The 20,448-nt window shown below is 45.6% G+C and overlaps 1 protein-coding gene across 7 annotated transcripts in view; it reads right to left on the bottom strand.

The window, feature by feature from the left end:
- PPFIBP1 (PPFIA binding protein 1) overlaps positions 1 to 14,119 on the bottom strand; it is a 117,947-nt gene extending 103,828 nt beyond the window's left edge. For 5 of the 7 annotated variants that reach the window (XM_084293614.1, XM_084293620.1, XM_084293619.1 and 2 more), the window contains exon 1: positions 8,846 to 8,986. The gene's annotated coding sequence lies outside the window, so the exon portion shown is untranslated. Of the gene's footprint in view, positions 1 to 8,845; positions 8,987 to 13,923; positions 13,946 to 14,101 lie in introns of those variants that run through there. The other 2 variants (XM_084293618.1, XM_084293616.1) reach the window with 2 other exon arrangements.
- Between the last annotated feature and the right edge of the window lie 6,329 nt (positions 14,120 to 20,448).

The raw sequence follows: 20,448 nt of genomic DNA, 5'->3' as shown, positions 1-20,448 counted from the left end.
AGCCAGATGCTGCTGCAGAAGCATGTCCATGGATGACGGACCTGTTACTACTCCTGGCATGTAACGCTCAATTGCGTCATCGATACTGCTTCACTAATTCCTGTGAAGGCCTGGAAGGGGGAAAGGATTCATCATCCATGGGAAGCTTGCTGAGAAACATCACCACAGCCTTTGGGGCATATGGGTGCTGCCGCCGTAGGTGGAAGCACAGGGTCTCGTGAGCATCACGGCACTTTCACCATTCTCGGCAGTGGTCGGACCAGCCCACGCTAAAAACACACAGCCACAGCTATGCTGTGTACACCTGCAAGGCCAGGGAGTGTAAGGGGGGCACATCTGCGCCCCCAGCAAGGGTGGTGAGAACAGATGCGCTCACATGGTGTCCAAAGTCCTGCTTTTGCTGTGGGTCCTGCAGACACCCCTGAAAACAAGTTTCTATACCAGCACTGTCAGAGGTTGCAGTGATCCTACCCAGCACTGCATGGAAGGTACATGTAGAACACCAACAGGACATGTCAGGAAACCTCTGAGAGGACACTTTTGGTTGGAACCTGTTAATAACAGGTTTCATACCCAAACGAAGGGGTAGACAAATGTAAGCCACTATACGCTCTTTTGTGGTTTTTGTCCTCTCCAATAAACAGAAAAGAATCCCAGCCTAAGACAATAAATTCTCTTTCATTGAAATAAGAAAAACAAGTTCTTAGACCCAAGTTTAGCCAAGATACATAAATATGCATTTCTGAACTTTCCCCTGATGTTTCCTTTAAAAACGTAAATTAAAAGTGCTGTCACGCATTAAATGAACTTTGGTTACATAAAAAAAAAAAAAAAAAGCTGAATGGTTCTAAGATCCAACTGACAAGCCTTTTCAGATCCCTGCTCTAAACCAAAACCAACTTCCCACAGATTTAAATTAAGAGTTAAAAAAAAAAAAAAAATGCCTCCTTTGTTTTATGCTGTTATGGAAGCAGGATAGAAGGCACTACAAAGCTAGCACCCAAACCATCGGGAGGCACCTAGCTCCCATGTGCCTTTCCCAGAGATTAGCTGGTCAACACACCCACCTTGTCCTGAGGCAGACCTTGCCCCACTGTGTGCACAGCAGTGGACAGGAACTGGGGAGAAAACATGAAGGGCCCCCTCGCAGCACAGAGAGATTCTCAGGAGGTATGCTATCCAAAGCGACTGGCAGCTTTGGGTAGCATGCAACAGAGACCTTGCATACATCATCTTGGGAGGATTAAGTTTTTGTCTCATTCTTATAAAAGGACCCCAATGTACCACCCCTTCCACCCAATGAGCAAAAGCCTATCAGAGGTGCTTTCACTATAGGAAGGAGAGCAAAAAGGCTCCAGCTGAGCGGCAGAGGGAGCAGAGCCATTCATTACGCCACCACCTCCCACCACAGCAGCCTGCCTTCCAGCATGTACATTCGGATGGGGAATCCAGCTGCTCCCAGCACCGTGATTGCTCCTGGCCCCCCCACAGCCACCACGTCCCCAGCATGGCCCCATCCATGCCCTTGCCTCCATCTGCACCCTATTCTCTTCAGCTCTCAGAGGCAACACACTCTGCCCACTTCTCTGGGATGGATACAAATAAACCAGTGCTACATTTAAGCTAGGTGGTAGAGAAGACCCTTTGAATCTACCAGAAAGCCTTACACAGCAAGGTACAACAGCAGTCACATGTCTAGTATCTATTAATATCCTTCTACACTCTAATTGCAGAGATAATATCCTTCTACACTCTAACTGCAGAGATCCCAATTAGCTACATGCTCCCTCTCCTTGCCAACGCTTCACCTCTGCAGGACTTTTTCATTACTTGAGTACCTGACCCAAGGCTAAGGGAAAACAGATTCTAGCAGTGTCCATGCAGCAAGGGTGATTTTCACAAACCCACACTGTCTGCACCCTTGTTGAGCTGGACAGAACCCATGACCACTGCTACAGCCATGCGGGACAATAACTATGTTCAGAAACACAGCAACAGCTCAACACATTTGTACAATGAAGATACTTTTTGTCACCTGCCGGTTGAGACAGATGTTAATAATTTGCATCATGCTCTGCACAACCTTAATTTGGTCCTACACACACCTTCACATGCCCATCTCATGACTTCTGAAAACACAGAGACCAGCCTCCAAGGGCCCGCACATTGTTCTCCCCATACTTACACTCCCTGTGATTTAGGCCACTTAAAATAGCTCACCTGCTTCAACAACGCTTATACCTTTGAGGCTGGATTTCTCCCTGAACCTATAGCTACAGCTAATGTGTACGTATACTTTAGAGAGAAAATATCAAGTCAAGACTTCAGGAGAATACCTACCTAGACTTTCTGGACAACTCTAGATCCTTTGAATGGCATTGAAGTTCACTGAACATTGGGGATTCTGCTCAGTTCAACAGCTGCCTTGCCAAAAGCCTTTCAGTGTCACATAGCACACCAAGTAAACCCAGCACATCCTCAAAGTCAGTGACTGACTGCAGGAACCTCAGATCAACTGCTGGGTGTGCAGCAAGCTCTTTCCCTTAGGGGTCACCAGGAAAGCAGGAGTCAGCAATAAACCACAAGCCACAGAAACTACTGCGATGAACTGAACGCAGCCAGCCCAAGCCATGGCTCTCCCTTGAAGCATGAATGTGATCAAACCTTAACCGTACCTCTCTGCTGTAGAGAGAGAAACCGGTTACAGAGTTCTGCTTCGAGGGACAAAAGCCAATAGAACAGCTTCTGATTCACTCCCTGAATTCCTCTCCTTGGACAAAAGAAAAAATACATCGTTATTTTTAAGGACCTTCTATTTAAATTCAGAACTTGCCGTGAGATGTCCTATTCCTCACACTGCTAGCTTAGGGATATAGTTTAGTGGGGACTGCTAGCATTAGGTCAGAGGTTGGACTCGATGATCTTGAGGTCTCTTCCAACCTAGAAATTCTGTGATTCTGTGATTCTAAGCCAGTCATTCAGCCCATGGATGTCCAACCACATAACCACAAGCGAATCAGGTTCACAGGGCCATGCCCACCATGCAGCACAGGGATAGCAATGTGTAAAGCTGTCACAGGATCACAAGTCACCACCCTTCCTCAGGAAGTGATCCTGCTGCTAATTTGATAAGTGTGTGTGTGTTCCTGATTCTGCCAGTCATAAAAGATCACTACAAGGGGAATATTTGAAAATGAGGAGATGGAGGCTGGCCTATTCAGCAGCTTGCTTGTTTTTACTACAAAAGCTATGTTCTGTTACCAGCTAAAGTTTGGGAATGTTGTATCTCCCTTCAGAACCACTGCAGTCTTATGAATTATTTGGGGTCATCTCCTACTTTCATATTTTAAATACACACTACACTTTTCCCCTAGATTTTTGTTTCAGAATTGATCAACTCGAAAACAGGCATGTAAGACCATATTATCATCATAATTTCCACTTATTTTTTTCTTGCTGCATTACAGATGTGGCAAAAGTTGTTCTCCCACATCTGCCACATTTGGACTTACGAGAAAACTTTAAAAATCAGATAACCACTAGCATAAATCTGCACACTTTAAATCAAAGACATAATTATAGGGCTGTCTTTAACAGCGCAAAGATTCACCAGTTCAGATGCTGTAATAGCTGGCTCAAGTCTCTGCCTTAAGTTCTCCACTAACATTTAAGAAAAAAAGCTTTCAAAGAAAGATGCAAGTACAAATCAAATTTTGGACCACTGCACTCTATCTTGGAGTCCCTATGCTCACAGATGGCATTCAATGGGATTTTATTCATTCAAGAGTGTAGCACTGAGCCTACCAGAAGTGTGACTGCCATCAAGATGCACGTACATGGCTGCTTAAAGTCGGACTTTTTGTTATTTCTGTCTTTCTTCTGGCACGTTGAACCAGAGACTCTTTAAATGGCCTCTGGCCCTGGTTCTTTGGCACAACCAGTATGGCTTAATGAGGCAGAGCAACAGCGAGCAGCCTTACCTTAACAGACAGTGGGACACCAGCCTGATGCCGGACAGGTTATCCAATCTCCCTTGCCTAAGTAATCTCACATGTTTTGGCTTTTGCATCTCCCAGCAGTTTTAGCAAGATTCACACTTGTTCTTCTCTTTCATCAAAAGCATGGTACTACTCTAGTCTACACCAGGGGCTGTTCCTCGTGGCCCTAAGACAACATGCAGGAAAAGATGCAGCATGCAAGCAATGAGGGCAAGATTTAGCAGCACTCCCCCCACAGAGTGAGCACCTCTCGTGGAGACAGTGCTGGTGAAACTTTAGCTCTCATGGCCTGAAGGGACAAAGCAGTCGAAAACAAGACAGCGCAGGACTCCCACCCAGGGGAAAAACTGCTGGGGTTTGCCAGGCAGGACTGCACAGCCCAAGCCCTTCCACATTCTCCACCTGCCTTCTCTGTTACAGATGAAGGTGGCTAAGGAGAACACAGGGAGAAGGAAGAATACAGCTGTGGCTGGTTTCAAGGCCTGTATCTAAATATATTTCCACTGAGGAAAGAAATCAGCTCTTTACATAATTGGTTTATCTTGGCCTTGTGACAGAAACAGAAGCAGAGCAGTTATAAAAAGCATAAAGCTTTAAAACACCACATTTTCCTCATGTACAACACAAGTCACAGAGGGACAAAATGCTCTGGAAGTTAAAGGTATCAGGAAATCGCATATGCCCGTAGCAAGGGCAATGCATACAATGGGAAAGCAACTGAAAATACAGTGTGATGACTTAATTATTGATGGAAAATTCAATTCTTTACACAGAATGAAAGTTATGATCTTGGGAGCAAAGCCTGTTAGAAAAATAACAGACAGCCAGTCTTCTCTCCCTGAGCTGGACCAAAACACAAGCCAACTGGGGAGACATGGGTAGAAAAAGAGAGGGGGGAAACTGATGTATCGCTGCCTGCATCTTGCTGTGTGTTCATGGCTGAACACCCTTGCTAGGGCACTCAGAGCAAGGAGAGAGCCAAGGCAAAGACCCCACCAGAAAGGCACCAAGATAGGTGTTACAGCTCAGTGTACCCATCTGTTGAGCTCTCAGTCGCCTGAAGTTAGAGATGCAACAGCTGCTGATAACAACCCTGTGGCAAGAGAAAAAATCATCCTCCAAAAAGACCAAGCTTTAATCCTGGATTGGATGCTGACTTCTCAAGAACCAGGAGATGTAATCTCTCGGAAGTAACACGCTGCCTTTCCTATGACAGGCTACAAAGATTAGTGTACATAAAACCACTGTCTTCAAAGTGCTATCTGAACAGTGAACATCATTGATTTCTGAGATCCTCCACTCATAGATAACCTGTTCAGCAGTGATCCCTCCAGCAATATCACTCACTGTCCTACCAAGGCACACGGCAGGCTGATGCCCTCGTTCCGCTGCAGCCAGAACAGTCAGCACACATGCAAAGACTGGCACAGGAGGAGAACAAGACATGGTATTTCTGTTAAAGAGACACCAAAACATGCAACCTGGGCTCTGGGCACACAAACGGATATACAGCAGGGCAAGGCAGGGTGTGAATTCATAGTACCTGATGAATAAATGTTAAGTGAGTGCCTGGGTATAGACACCAGCAGTAAACACGAGACAAGGCAGTGTAGTTTACCTCTCTTGGACTGCATCCAAGAGCAGAGTCGCTAATGAGATGACTAATGGGATCTCACAATGACAAATGGGGGGAACACCACTCAGCCTAAGTATAGGACGGTACTAAGTGTTTTTATTTATTAAGGTATTGTTTTTATTTATTCTTAATACACAGCTGTATACAGAAGCTGCACACAAGAAGAGCAAACACAACAACGCCTGCCTGCCAAAGCGAGGCCGTACAGAAATAGGCCAGAACATAATCGCAGATCTTTAAAGAAGCAACAAAACTTGAGCTTTGCTTTGCAGCCAGAAAATAACAAAGGTACAGATGGATGAGAAGCAGCCACCTCAGGCATAGCAACCTAACCTGCACATTGCCATTTAGGAGCTGAGGCACAAGTCACCAGCACCTTAACAAAAGGCATGGAGATTGTCAGCAGTGGGACAGGGGCTTCACCAAACTCCAACACCACAGAAATTTCCAGGATGCTCCACTGTCTCCCTGAATCCTGTCAGATATTTGGGCTATTTCATTCTCTACCAAAAACTACACCAAACCAACAGACTCGCCAGGAATGAGCATTTACTTTCTTGCACTCCTTTTACCCCTTCCTTGGGGCCAAGGACACGTTTTGGACAGTCATATCAGACATGTGACACAGGCACCTCTCTGTGCTCCCTCACCATCACAGACAACACACAATTTGAAGCACCACAAAGGAAATTAGTAACTCTAACGGGTCTGCAGCAGCACTATTTTGTCCTCAGTAAGCCAGAGGTACATTTTGATACCATCAGATCACTGTTAAGAAAGTAAGCCAGCCGCCTTTGTTCCAGACCTCTTACTTCAGAGGAGTAAGTCTCTCCTCATTGAAACTGTCTTGATTCCTTGATGCAGTGTAAGACATAAAAACCACAGACACCCTACTCTGGCAGATTTAAGACAAAACCTCCTGCAGCACATGGGACCACGCACATCAGCACATAGCGTTTCCTCTCCTCAGACCAGCCTGACACAACTGGTGATCAGAGAGCAGATGTTGTCCTCCTCATCACCGGCAAGCGATGGGACCAGGCTGGCAGCACCAGATGAGAACGAGCCTCAGCGTCCTGGGAATGGCTGTAATTTCAGGAACGCCAACAGTTATCCTCACAGGCACAGCTTGCAAGCGAAGTCTCCCAGTACACCTCCAGAGATCTTTTAATCAGAACCCCATTACCTCCCACAACATGTTTTATACTGCAACAGACAGCACAGCCCAAAGCAGGAACATGACTTGCATCTATGTAGGAACAGAAGATGGCATTCAGCAGAGCCTTCTGCCCCATGTGACATCCCTGACCTCAAGGCACTCTACCCTGCATGGAAGCAGAAACGTTACTCACAGATTTCTCCACAGCACCGATCTACTGTGGACACATGTGCAGAGGACAGAACAGCTCAAACGTTCTTCAGCTGATCTGCTAAACCTAGAACTGAGCCAGCACACAGGATGAAAACCCAGGGCAAAACTCACCGAAGCTGCAGAGGTGCCTGAATCTGGCATGATATATTTTGACTTGGGCTCTTGACAGAGTTACAGCAGCTGTTGAATATCTAACAGCACCTTGCTCAAAAGCAGCATTGCCTCTGAATAGGAGCAACGCTGCTGGAGAGAGAGACAGCTCTCACAGGCCCAGCTCTGCAGCCAGGTAAACACATGCAGCTGACACTGCCTTCAGGGAGAGAAACAGTGGCTTCATACTCCAGGCATGGCAACATTGATCTTTAAGAGCCACGCAGCACGCACTGAGTCAGTCTCTCACTTGCACACCAAACAATTCCCCCTGCTTCAAGGAGCTGATCTACAGCTTTTCAAGAAATTACACTAAATCCTATTGTCAAAACTCTCCCAGGATGGCTTCCACCCAAACTGTGGAGCGCTGCAGCTCCTCACTTCCTACCAACACAAAAAAAGTCTCTCTAGACCAAAACGCTTGCCATGTTTGGAACCAAAACTTAAAACAGATTTCAGTTTTCCTGGTTTCTGGGATGACCCTACAACCTGTCTGCAGCACTGCCTTGTGAATCTCATCAGTTTTACTGAAATCCGTATTCACGTTTTTATTGTAATGGCAAGCCACTTTTGTCCTTGACAAACATAAATCCTCAAGCAATGGCTGCTACCTTTAATAGAAGCAATAAATCTGGATTTGGCACACTGAAACATCTTGCTGTCAGATACTCGATAATGTAAGCACAAAGAATATTCTCACTCCAAGTGACCCATTTTTGCTGCTTAGTTTTTGGAACTCTCATTGCTCAATCGTGCTGCCATTTCAATACATGCCAGAGCTCACACATTTTGCTGCTGGTAGTATCTGAGCTTGGGCTGAAATAAACAGAACCAGCAGAGTCTGAATGCTCCAGACACAGCCAAGTGCACGTCCCAAAAAGTGTTCATCTGCGTTTGTCCCAAATCATCTGCACTGCACTTCCACAGGAGAGCACAAGCGTGATGTTATACCGCAGAAAAGCGCTTAACAGCATGGCTTATTTCTTCCCGTGAAAACAGCTATATAGGTACAAAGCACCTTTTCACTGCTACAGCTGCACCTCAGCCAGGGCGTGAGCTAGCACAGCTATTTCAGCTCACCCAAGTCCCAGAACTAAAAGAAACAGACCTAGAAAAAATAATTATAGGATGTAAGAACCCCAGGCCTTAAATCAAAACACATTTGCTCGTGCAGGATATGACTCCCAGCCAAATTTTCACAGCACTCCTAACTACAGCGTCCCACCACAGCCCGCACCGATGAAAGCGGAGGCTTCCGCTCCCCCAAACCTCCCTAAACTCTACTCCGGGAACGAAAGCCAGCTCCAGGGCGCTCACCAGGGCCGACTCCAGCTCACCTCTAGCCGGGCTGCGGCGGGGTCACGCTCCCTCGCCCGGCCCGGGGACGGCAGCCCGGAGGGAGGGCAGCCGGGCTCCTCCGCCCAAGCCAGGCCAGGGCCGCGGGCCAGCGGCTCCAGGGGGCCCCGTTGGGCCGGACTTGGGCGGCAGAGACCCCCTGCGGGGACGGCAGCAGGCGGTGGGGACCCCCTGCGGGGACGGGAGCCGTCTAGCCCTGGGGACACCCGGCCAGGCGACGGCCCCGGGCTCGGCGCCCGCACGGCGGCGGGACGGGACGGGGCAGCCGCGCTCGGCTACGCCGGCTTCGTGCCGAGCCTCGGGAGCCCCCGCAGGGGCCCAGCTCCCCCTTACCTGCGCCCGAAGCCGCGCCGGGCACTCCCAGGTCGGCCGCACCTCTGCCTGCCGCCTGCTCCGGGCTGCCCCGCCTGGCACACGGCGGCCAGGACCCAGCGGGGCCGCGCCGCGCCGGGCCCTCGCCTCGCTCCCCGCCCCGGGGCTGGGCCTCCCCGACGGGGCGGGCGGCAGCGCCGGGCCGGGCTGGGGCCCTGATTGGGCCCCACCGCAGTCACTCGGCCGGCGGAGGCCGGCGGGGAAGGTGGAAGCGGCGCTGGCCGCCCCCACCGCCGCCCCTCAGCCACAGCCCCTAGGTGCTGGGAGGCTCTCTCCGGCTTCCTCCCGCCGCCTTCGCGTCTTCGGCTGCCGGCTCTTGCTCTCTGCCGCTGGGCTAACATATTCTCCCGCATCCCTCGGATGGCTCCCGGGGAGCCCCAAGGGTCGGTCGCGACACCCAGCTCCATTGGCCAGAGAGAAGACACCGGCCCTGCGCGCCTGGCGGCCAGGTCAACCCGCAGAGCCCGGGTTCGGGATTCACTCGACGCCAAATTTCTTTATTCCCGGAGCTCTTCCTCCCGTCCCCTCCTCCACCGGACGGGTTAGACAAAGCGCTTAACTTAATCGTTTTGGATGTGGAAAAGTGGTTTGGTGGTGCATCATTTCTGACTGTAGCTGCTAAAAAAACTGTGAAATTTTCTATTCAGAACTGCATGGAAAGTAAACATTTTGAGTTCTCGACCCAATTTGGAGCATGACATTCACTGTTCAAGCACAGTTTACAGAGAGGAAAAACTGATGCAAAACACCTTTTTTTTTCTGGCAGGTTACCAGTCTGTGGAGTTGGCCACAAAGCTGGAGTACATCACAGATTCAAGAGGGGTCAAGTCTTAGGCTGCAAGAAAAGAAGGAAAAGCAGCCACACAGTTACTAATCCCTGGTCTTCCTTTGTATCTGTTAGTTCTTCCATCTCAAAACTTCGGTGGCTAACTACAGTTTTTGACATTTCTGTATCACATTCTACAGTTGGTCTTTTTGCCCATTTTCTCAAACCTTCATTGAAGCCATCAGTGTTACTGTTTTGCTCAGCACCTTGCTGTTGGCTACATACTAGTGCCAGACTCCTGGGTCCAGCTCTCCATGTTTTGTCCCTCTGAAGATGACTGGTGTTCACTTGCATCATAGCAAGCTGTTGAAACAACTGTTGATCTCCATGCTTGTCAGTCAGTCTTCTGGGTCAACTATTCATTTCTGGTAACTCCTTTTTTTTTTTTTTTAACACTTTAATTCAGAAAGTGAGGGTTCTTACTAAAGTAATTCAGAAGAGCTTCATTAGGACGGCATACAAGTGAGATTCATCTGAAAGCAAATCTGAGCTGACAGAACGTTTCAAACAACTGTTTGCATCAAAGAAAGTATCTTTGCAGGTTAAGACACATCTCTGATAAGACTTTCTAGCATGCTTATCTCTCATCTCCCAAAATAGTTTAGCCTTTTTTGCTTGAGGCTAGTTTGCAAGGAAAGGTTGATTTTCTCTACCTTTGTGAAAATGTGGTATCTGAGAATGCAAGCATCTCAGAAGTCCCTCCTGTGAAGGCTGTGGGAGGTCATGATAAATCAGAGTGTTTTCTAACATTTTTCATTGCTTGAGCAGGTGAAGGGAAAGATCTTTTCCCTCACTTACTGTGGTTGCAAATCAATAAATAGTGTTAAGCCCAGTATTTCAAAAGCTGCAGAGGCATTTTGAAGGTACAACAGACACTGCCTTATGAATGCGGTGCTAGGAGTCTTATGCATTGACAGCATTGTACAGCGAGGGACGTGGGTTCACATGTAAGCTGCTCCAGCACTGCCTGACCATCCAACTGGGCATCACTCTGTCCCCTCATCAGGTTGCCAGTCTCACAGGAACCACCCAGTTGGGTTGGGTTGCTCTGAATGAGTGAAAAAATTACTTTTTCAGTTGGATCAGGCCCCCAAGATCCCTGCTGCAAAGCAGGCATTTGGAGCGTAGGGGCAGGGGCACAAGCAGGACCGTGCCATCCACCAGCAGCAACTGCAAAAGCAGATTAAACCCATTGCAAAACAGCCATTAATGGCACTCTTATTAAATCTGTGGCGTATCTACTCTGTGTTTCTGCTTCAACTTTCCTCCTGAATGATAAACATTTTTGTTGTTTTTTAAACAGTTTTTAATGTGGTTATCCTTGCAACACTCACAGGCATCACTATCTCATTTTACAGTTTAAGTGACTCATGCTGGTTAATTGGGAGTGTTGATGACTTCTAGTGATCCACATTTCAGTTTTGCTCTCACCTGGAAGTCTTCAGCTGCACAATAGTCATTAGCCCCATATCTCCATATCAGTGCTTCCTCATGGGCAGAGCTCCTAAATACAACAGTCCATGTACACTGTAGCCAATTCTATTTAATTTTATTTAAAAATTCAGCAGCTTCCCAGGGCCCAGAAGTCTTACGTTTAGACCTAAACCACTTCCTAAAACACAACAGCTAGAAGAGCTGAGGGATCTTCTTCTACATGGGTGATGATTTCACACCTAGGCTGTGCAGGTGCTTTCATTTCAGGAGAGCTTAAAAAGCAGATTTGGTGAGTCGCTCCTTCTGTTCACAGATGGGTGTTAACCCTGAAGCTGAGCCAGGGTGGGCTCGGGTCAGGTCTCTGCTTCTACATCCTCTGGCATGGCCATGTCAGCCAGAGCTGTGATGGGATCAGGTCCATCAGTGGCAGAGCGGTGCCAGCAACAGCACCTTGTGCAGACGTGAGGATAAGCAGGGAGAACCGTCAGGGTAGCTTATTTCACTCAAGAAAGCTGGAAATTGCCCACTCAGCAAAAACTGTTTTACTGTTAGAATCTGCATCTATGTTGGGAATGTTTGCTTTCTGACCAGCTATCATAGCTCTGCTGTCAGAGTTGTCCTGGCTTTCAGTTACCTTTAGTATCCTGGCTATTAAACACTTAACTATCACAGAGCTAATTGTCTGAGCCAAAACCTCAAGCTTATGTATGACATTATGTTCAGTCCTGGGACAAAGCAGTGTACAAACAGTTTCTAGCTGTCAAATCAATAATTTAACTTTCCTCCTTATGTTTAAATTCCTGTATAAACCCTTCCTAAGAAGGAGAGGAGGAGAGAAGGTTCAGTGGCAATAGCATTGACTTACTCCATAGCAGCCCTGGTACAAAATGCCCCCAGAACTGTACCCCCCAAAAACTATCAGATTTCTGACATTGGTTGTCCCATTGCTGCCTCTGCCTGCAGCTAGGCTTTTGAAAATGCTGTAAGAAAAGCCTCGCACACTGAACAGACTGCTGAACTCACAGAAGGGATGCTGCCTTGGCTCTGCTGGGCTGGCCAGAAAGACATGAAGACATGAAGAAAGACATTTTTGTAGTTTAAATCTCCCAGAAGGAAGACCACTTAAGAAATGACCGATCTGCTCCTGTGCATGGGATTGTTTCAGTCATGGAATTGTGGCCATCACCAGACTATTGAGATAACTAGCTTTGCATATTTTACCTGGGAAGCTTGTACAGTTAGCCCCTGAAGTATTAGCAGGAAAAATCAAAGTCAATTTTTTTTTTTTTCAACTGGGCATGAAAGCTTTCCATAAAACTTTACACATCTATGTGGGTGCAAAAGTAATTGGCTGCAGGAAAACTTCTTCAGCCTGAACACTGAGGAGAACATAAGAGAAGTGTCAGGCCATGTCTGAGAATTACAAAAAATAATAACGGGGAGAAGATGGTCGTTCTATGTAGAACGTGAGCAAGAGACAACCTCAGATGGTGGTTCAGATGGGCTTTGTCTTTCTGTTATTTTGGATGATAGCAATCATTAAAAACAGAAAAGGAAAAACCACAGTTCTAAAGTATGTTTTATGTTCTTAAATTTCTGCAGGCCTACAAAACATTTTTCTTTCCATGGAGGTCTCCTGCTGGCTCATGTAGCTATAGATGTAGCTTTACTGGGCTCAAGTACTCTTTGGGTTGATGCCCATGCAATTCTTGTAGCAATTCTCTCTGTATCAGAAGATAATTACTTACATTCAGTAGCTGATTTCCGATATACCCAGTAAACATACTCACTCGATCAAGAAAAGTCAGAAGCCCTTTGGGTATTTGGAGTGTTTATCTTCAGACACAGGAAAAAACATTCCATAACAAAGTGGTGTGACAGTAGTCAAGAAAAGCATAGAGGTAGCAGTGCTAACTTTTACTGGTAGACCTATTGGTGGAATGTGCCAAATAAACACCCCTCCACTTAAATACTTTAATACTCCACACACACACACAGCTTGCACGATGCAACAACACCAGCAAGGCAAACACCTGAGTCTTAAATACTTTAATACTCCACACACACACACAGCTTGCACGATGCAACAACACCAGCAAGGCAAACACCTGAGTCCCTAAGCACTGCACAATGTTATCAGAGAAAAGCAGGCATGGTGGACACAGAAGGACACAACAAACAGCATTCTTTTCTCCCAGTGCCTACTGAAAGCCCTTCAAGAGATTCAACTTGTAACATCTGCCTAATCTGAGGAAAGCTTTTCTTCTAGGCAAGGGCAAGTCCATTCCTTGTACACTGTTGTTCACATCTGACCGCACCACTGCCCTTCAGCTATGCCTGGCTGGGGGTGACATCCTACACTTAAGCTTCTGTGCCCTGACCTTTAGGATAATTTTCACTATTCATTTCCTACTAATTCTGAACTCGTGATTATCCATTTTGCCTAGCACTGTTTGCATACATATATTATCACCCATTGGTTCCTTTCATAATGACCTCCTCATTCCCATTCCCCAGGGAAATGCATGAATACAGCCACCTTATTTTTTTTTCTAAGTTTCCCAGGTACTCATCAAACACATCCTTTGGTCCAGTTTGTTCTCAGCATCAGCTTCTATATCGCACCACTGGTGCTCCTGCATGGAGTCTTTTCATAGTTCTGCTAAAATCAGGCTTATAGCTATACCCCAAATCCTTTTAGCTGGGCTCTTCAGCAGATAAAGCACTAGTACAGCAAAAAAGAGTGTTTTTTAAGAGAATCTGAAAATACTCATCTTACCACACAGAAGTTATTCTCTCTGTACCACCAAGGAAGAAAACGAGGGATAAAGGGGTGCAGGATATATCCAGGTTTGCAGTATAACACCATACAGAGACCTTTGAGCACGGTGGTATGTAGGCACAACATGGAGGAGCCGAGTTGTGCTCACAACTGTCCGGTCCCTGGGCTTACTCACCCTGTTAACAGCTGGCAAAGGCAGCCAGTGTGCAGGGCCTGACCCAGCTCTGGAGTCACAGATAGAGTCACAGATATCTCTGCCTGGCATGCTGTAGACATAACTGTAGTGACTTGCTCAAGATCTCACAGTGACTCAGTGTCAAAGCCAGCCCAATCAGCTGGCCTCTAGGCTCCTGCTTTAACCACAGGGCTGACCTTCAAAAGAGGAAAACAAGGCAGGTTCAGATATTCCTTACATACTAGGGCCACAAGGGCCTCGGGGGAAGGCAACAGTATCCTGCCTCGGTGAGAACAGGAACTGCGTTTACTTCCCATTTCTAAGAGTCTGAGGTACACGAACCGTGCTTGTTCCTGGACTGACTTCTCCGGCCAAACGTATTTTGTTGGTGACTCACAAGCGTGGGAAACTGCAACAGGCTGTGAGGCTGATTCACCATCAACACACAGGGTGGGAAGGGATGCTTGCAGGTATCAAGCAGCACACAAGTTAATCACACAAAGTTACTAAAACCTTCTGGTCTAGAGAAATGGGAGGTGGTAAGGAAAGTCTTATGAGCTGACTAGGATTGTAACCAAGATGTCTTACTGCATCAGTCAAAGTGACGCTTGCCTTGCTCTGAGCAAAGTGACAGAAAACCATAACAGGGATTATTTTATTCTGAAAGAAACAAAAGAGAAACATGGAAAACACAGCTCAGGAGGAGCACAAGAAGGCGGTGATAATCAGTTTAGCTACTCTCTTTTTTAGTCTCTCTCTCTCTCTTTCCAGAGAATTTGCACCTTAGGAAGGGGGAGAATAAAGGTTTCGTTTGTGAAGGATTCCTATTTTTTTAGGTTAGAAAAAAAAAAACATCAGAATGATCTTTATTCTCCACATCACTTGTGAGTCCTGTCTTTTTGTATTAAGGGTAAGGAACAGAAGAGACAAAGGGATTTTGTTTAAGTGGGAAGTAAGTCATATCTGAGTTAGTATGGTTGATATGAAGAGCTTATAACTAGGACTTCACCTAGCCCAATACATTATTTACCTAAAATAAACCACGTGAGTACCATTCACAAGACAATGGGGGGAATTAAAACCAGACTTCTTCTTTCTCAACAAAGGGTGTGCAAGATGAACACAACTTCAATTATCTGCTGCTTAACAGGTGAAGTAGTTTCTTTTTCTGATTACAAAAGTATCTGGATATCTTACTGAAGTTGCTGTACAGACAATTTAAATCTAGATGTCAAAATGCTTTTTCAGACTGCATTTATTCAACAATGTCTCCATTAAAGCTGGTTAGATGTTTTAGCTTCCATCGCAGACAAAGCATTGGTTTTGACATTTAGAGAAACAGAGCAACGTAGTTCAGATAATGAGATGAATATTGAGGATTTTCATTAAATTAAATATTCCAAGATGAATATTGAGGATTTTCATGAAATTAAATATTCCAAGATCAGGAGCCAAACAAATTAATATTAAAATTAGAATATAAACATGGAGTTATTTCATGGGAATATGCAAATGTTTGTTCACCTTTCAGTCCAGTGAAAGCAGTGCTGAATGACGGGAAGAAAAGTCTGTGCTAGTATGAGGGCATATTGGCAAGCAAAACAGCTCAGAAGCACTATCAGGCCATGGGGTCACTCCTTCTTCTTGAGGTGGATCTTCATGCTTTTTCAGTCTGCTGCTGCCATTGCAGATCCTTCACCACAACAGATGGACAGAGAATGGGAGTTGCAGAAGTGAGCCAGTTGGTGAATGATGAAAGGCTAAATATGTGGAAAAGAAAATGTAAGGAAAAGAAAATGGGTGAGCACAGCAAAACAAAATAAGGCTGGATAAGCCAATGTGTGTCTCAGACAAGATTAATATACTCTCAGTCTAATCTTGCTGAAGGTGAAAGGCATACCTCCTCTGTCAGCTTGGCTTCACGAAAATACCTGTGGCTGTTGCTTCTGGTTGGTTAAACACCATCCTACAAAATGATCTTACTACTCTATCAGCTCATTAATGTACAATTTGCTAATGCACAGGCGTCAGGGCTCAGATTCAGCATTAGCAGCCCTGCTGTGGGGCTCATGTCTCTGTGCCAAAAACTTATATGAACATCTTTAAAGAGGCATTTCTTTTTTAATTCAGGTAACTGTATGCAAAAATATCTGTTTCAATGAGAATACCTATGTCCATTTTCTATAACAATGTCTTTAGTTCCTAAAATAACTAATTTATCTTAAAACTGTTCTCAAAGAAAGTTTCAAATTTAAGTGATCAAAGCTATTCTTGTTTCTTCTTAACATCTGCAGATGATTTCTGCTAATCCTGGGTTCAGCAGAGAATCCCTTAAGTATTTCCAAATAACTTACTCTCCAGTTCCCCCTCCTGAGATGGCTTCTTGTAAAACTGTGTACAGCAGTGCTATATCTATACATACACCACCTTAAAATTCAATCAAAAATGTCAAAAAGTTCAGATTTGAGGTCTTTAACTTATATACAAAACACATACAAGGAACATTCAAAAGAAGCTTCAATCCATCTCAGGCATCTGAGGAATTATGTTTTCACATTTAAGATAAAGCACAAGTCAGAAGTATCCATTATCTTTTGGTAGGTGTTTTGCAAACATAAATGTCCCCCTTAATCTCTGGAAACCAGGACTTCAGGCTAAATGGTAATGAAAAATCTTGTTTTCTTTTAAAGTACATGCATATGCTTTTACATATGCATATGTAAACGCTTAAACTGGACTCATTAATAATTCAATATCCTACTTCAAACATAAGCTTATTTAAATTCAAGTGTAAAATTCTTACATTGGCTATTGAAACATAATATATTTTTAAAGATGAATTAAATAAGATCTAAGGTGAAAACCATAAGCATTTGCTGTTAAAGTTTTAAAAGAACATAAAATCTCTGAAGTGATGGAATTACCATCTGAACATCTGGAACAAGAGTTGGCTGAACTGAACCAGATTTTGATAACAACGATTTTTCTGTATGTGCAGAAAGAATATTGGAGCTGAACAAATTGAATAATCTGAAATAAAAATAGCAAAATGTTCAAAGCCAAGAAACTAACAGGGAACTAAAACCCAAAAAGTTGTGAATGAAGATGAGGAACAAAAGCATCACCTCTCTCAGTCCCCATGTTTTGACAGACAATATGCTAAGAAGTAATCACTTTAAATTCACTAACTGCAAATGATCCATCTGAATGAGTCAGGTTTTATGAATAACACACTACAATGAGCTTCCCATTGTTAATTGTTTCTCCTGTGAATGGCACGTTTTAACTGCATGGTTAGTTGTAAATACTAAAGGAGAAAGCAGTTTTGAACACAGGTGTGCACCGAGAACTGAGTTGTGAGCTGCAGCAGCAGTATACAGGCACCCAGCAGGCTGCTTGGCAGCACTTCTTTTACAACCCTGTATGCAAATGCTGCAGATGTGAGATAATGACCCACCAAGTAAATAGTATTCTCATTCTTGCATGAGATGGGTAAATGTCTTTCTTTGCCAAAGCGGGCCTCTTCTGACACAAGGCTGAGCTTGATTTACCTTGCACTGGTCTTGGCACGCTGGCTTCAAGCCGGTTCTCTTCCCTTACCTCCTGCAGCCCATGCTTATTTTTAGTCTAAAAATAAGATTTATATAAGATCTATTATTTATAATAAGATCTATTATTTACCCATACACGGGTAAATAATAGTACCTTTGCTAGGAGAGAATGATATACATGAAATAAATACACGCATATATAAGCTCTTAAACAACGTTTCTGCATGATGTGCTGAATTCACAGCAATGCACTTTCCACAGCAGCCCAAACACTTCAGACAGACAGGGCAAAGAGGCATGGCACAGTGCTCCACATGCCCTGGAGCAGGTGTAGTGTAAGTAAATTAACAAGATACAACGTCAGCATGTCTGGTAGTGCCTGAGGGCCCAGGAGCACCCAGGGCCTGCGTACCACCCACACAGCTTCCTCAGAGCACTTGCTGACCACCAGGCCCCACCAAACAACAACAAAAAGAAACAAAACTTTCCACTCAGGTGAGCCTGAAAATTAATTTAAGGAGCAGCTTAAAGCTCCTGAGACCCCCCCCCCCCCCCCCCCCCAGCCCTGGAGTGGAGCATGAACTGGGACAAGGCTGGGAAGGGGCACAACCACCCCATGGCACCACCAGGCCAGGGCCTGAGGACAGTGCCAAAATGGCACCCAAAGATGTGGGGCCTGCGAAGTGAAACCTGCTGGTGCCCCCAGGCAGGAGGCTAAGCCAAGCATGGCTGGGCCAAGGCTTGCCAGCCCACTGGAGTCACAGCCTGTTGCCAAAGCCTTGCCTGGAGGCCACCATAGATGTTGCACCAACACTGCTGAAAAGGTGGCCCCAGGGCAGGAATGGCTAGCATGGGGCAAAGCCCCCTTGATGCTACCTGGTGCTTGTGATTGCCACTGTAGGTACCTGGGAAGACACTAGGGAAGGTTTCAGGAGTGCCACCTCCCCTGCAAAGCCCCAGGCCCCATTCCTGCCATGGTGGCTGTCATCTCGCTTTCTTTCTTCACTCACTGACCAGTGCTTCCACTTTCCCTCCCAGCAGGGATCTCTTGCCAGCTGGGGACACGCTGCATGTTGCTGGTGAGGTGACACCAGCAGACTGACCCGAACCTCTGAATGGGGCTGAGCAGGGTTTCAGTCAGTAGCTGTTTTGGGGTCCATTTTCTACCTAAGGTGTGCTGCAAGAACTTCCCTAGGGGAAAGCATCACCAGGGCCACAGAGGCTTTCCCCTGGCCAACCTTTCTGCCACATTAACTGTGAAGACAAGCAAAAGCAAGCAATTTAAGCAACTTCAGCCAGGTTTTTGCCAAGGCTGGAAATCATCAGGAAAAGCCAGCAGCTCTGCTTATAATTCTCCTCAGCAAGAAGAGATGTTTTGGGACATGAAGTGGCAGAGGCAGGACACTTAACTAGCAGCACCTGGAGCAGTAATCTCTTCCAGTAGATTAAGACTCATAGCAGAAACCTGCCAATTGCTCACCAGGTAACCTGATGCAGAGACCACCAGGGAACGAGGTGGGGCATTACACGAGGAAACAAAGTTTCACTGATGACATGGAGACCATCAAACCTTCCAGCTGTCTAAATCACTGACCTATAAGAGGAGTATGTCAAGGGACTGTGGGTTTTGGAGTCCCAGATGGCCAGATTACAGAGCTGATTCTCCAGGCATGACGTACCTACCACTGCCTGATAGCCTTCCACAGCTGCAAGGTCTGTGGGGAGAAGCCCAGCTGAGCACTCAATTATTTTGTAGGAAAGAGACAGCAGATGTTAGCTACAGACACGTTCTAAACCCTTTGCCTTCACCACTCTGACCTATTTGGAAAATGCCATGTTAAGCATGGTAATCTCCAGTTATTTTACCCTTGTCTTTCTCTTCCATCTCTTGCTTTAACCTGTTGCAGACACTTGCTTTCTGTTTGAAACGTAAGCATCTTGTGGAGGCAAGAACAGGACACAACAGAGCTATGTCACGGTCTTGTGGAGGTATATCTCCTGATGGAGCAGCAGGAGCAAGTAAATCTCTTTGACTGCTGAAACTTGCATCTGCTTTATGTTTAGTGAGGGCTGGTATCATTTATTTGTTGGTGCCCTGCAGCTTCTCTGTCTATCTGCTTAAATACTCCCACTTCCCAAAAATGCCCATTCAGCTCCATAGACAAGCTCTGTCTATTAAGGGGTGGGGGAAACGCCAAAACAGCGCAGAATGGTATTTAAAGCAAGCATTAGCAGCCAAATAAGGCAGATCTGGAGGGAGCATTTTTGAGCCTAAGCTAGCACAAACTTCATGTAAAATTACTTGTTCTGCTGCTTGTGCATCAGTGCATTCACTGGCTCTGTATCTTTGTCTGTTAGATCACATATCCACATGCTGACATATTAGGCCAGATGCTGAGGAAGACTGTCATTGCAGTGATTTTATGTGGCTATGCCAGCGTATACATGCTGGGGGTCAGGCTTGGCATATGGATGGCTTTTAGATCCCAGAGAGGATCACGCAGCAAGAAAACAACGAGTAAGAAATACAGTGCTTTTTTTTTGCTATTTGTTTGTTTGTTTTTTCCCAACCCTGATTCATTGAATTCATGCTTAAATAAAGTTCATGTGATGGAGGAAACTATTTGCTTTCCTTAGATCATTGCAGTAATAATTCAAAGGAAAGGTACAACTTCTAAGCTCAGAAAAACAGACAAGGAGTCCAGGAGGCAGGAAATTCAGCATTCACTTATGACACATCATTTCTGGGATGACTCAAAAAGAGGCAATTTTGTTTTGTTTCAAACTCATGTCAGA

The sequence above is a fragment of the Netta rufina genome (genome assembly GCF_964035555.1).
Source record: "Netta rufina genome assembly, chromosome: 1".
In the NCBI taxonomy this organism is placed as follows: Eukaryota; Metazoa; Chordata; class Aves; order Anseriformes; family Anatidae; genus Netta; species Netta rufina.
Note: the sequence above shows the minus strand (reverse complement) of the source record. Positions and strands in the feature narration are given on the sequence as shown.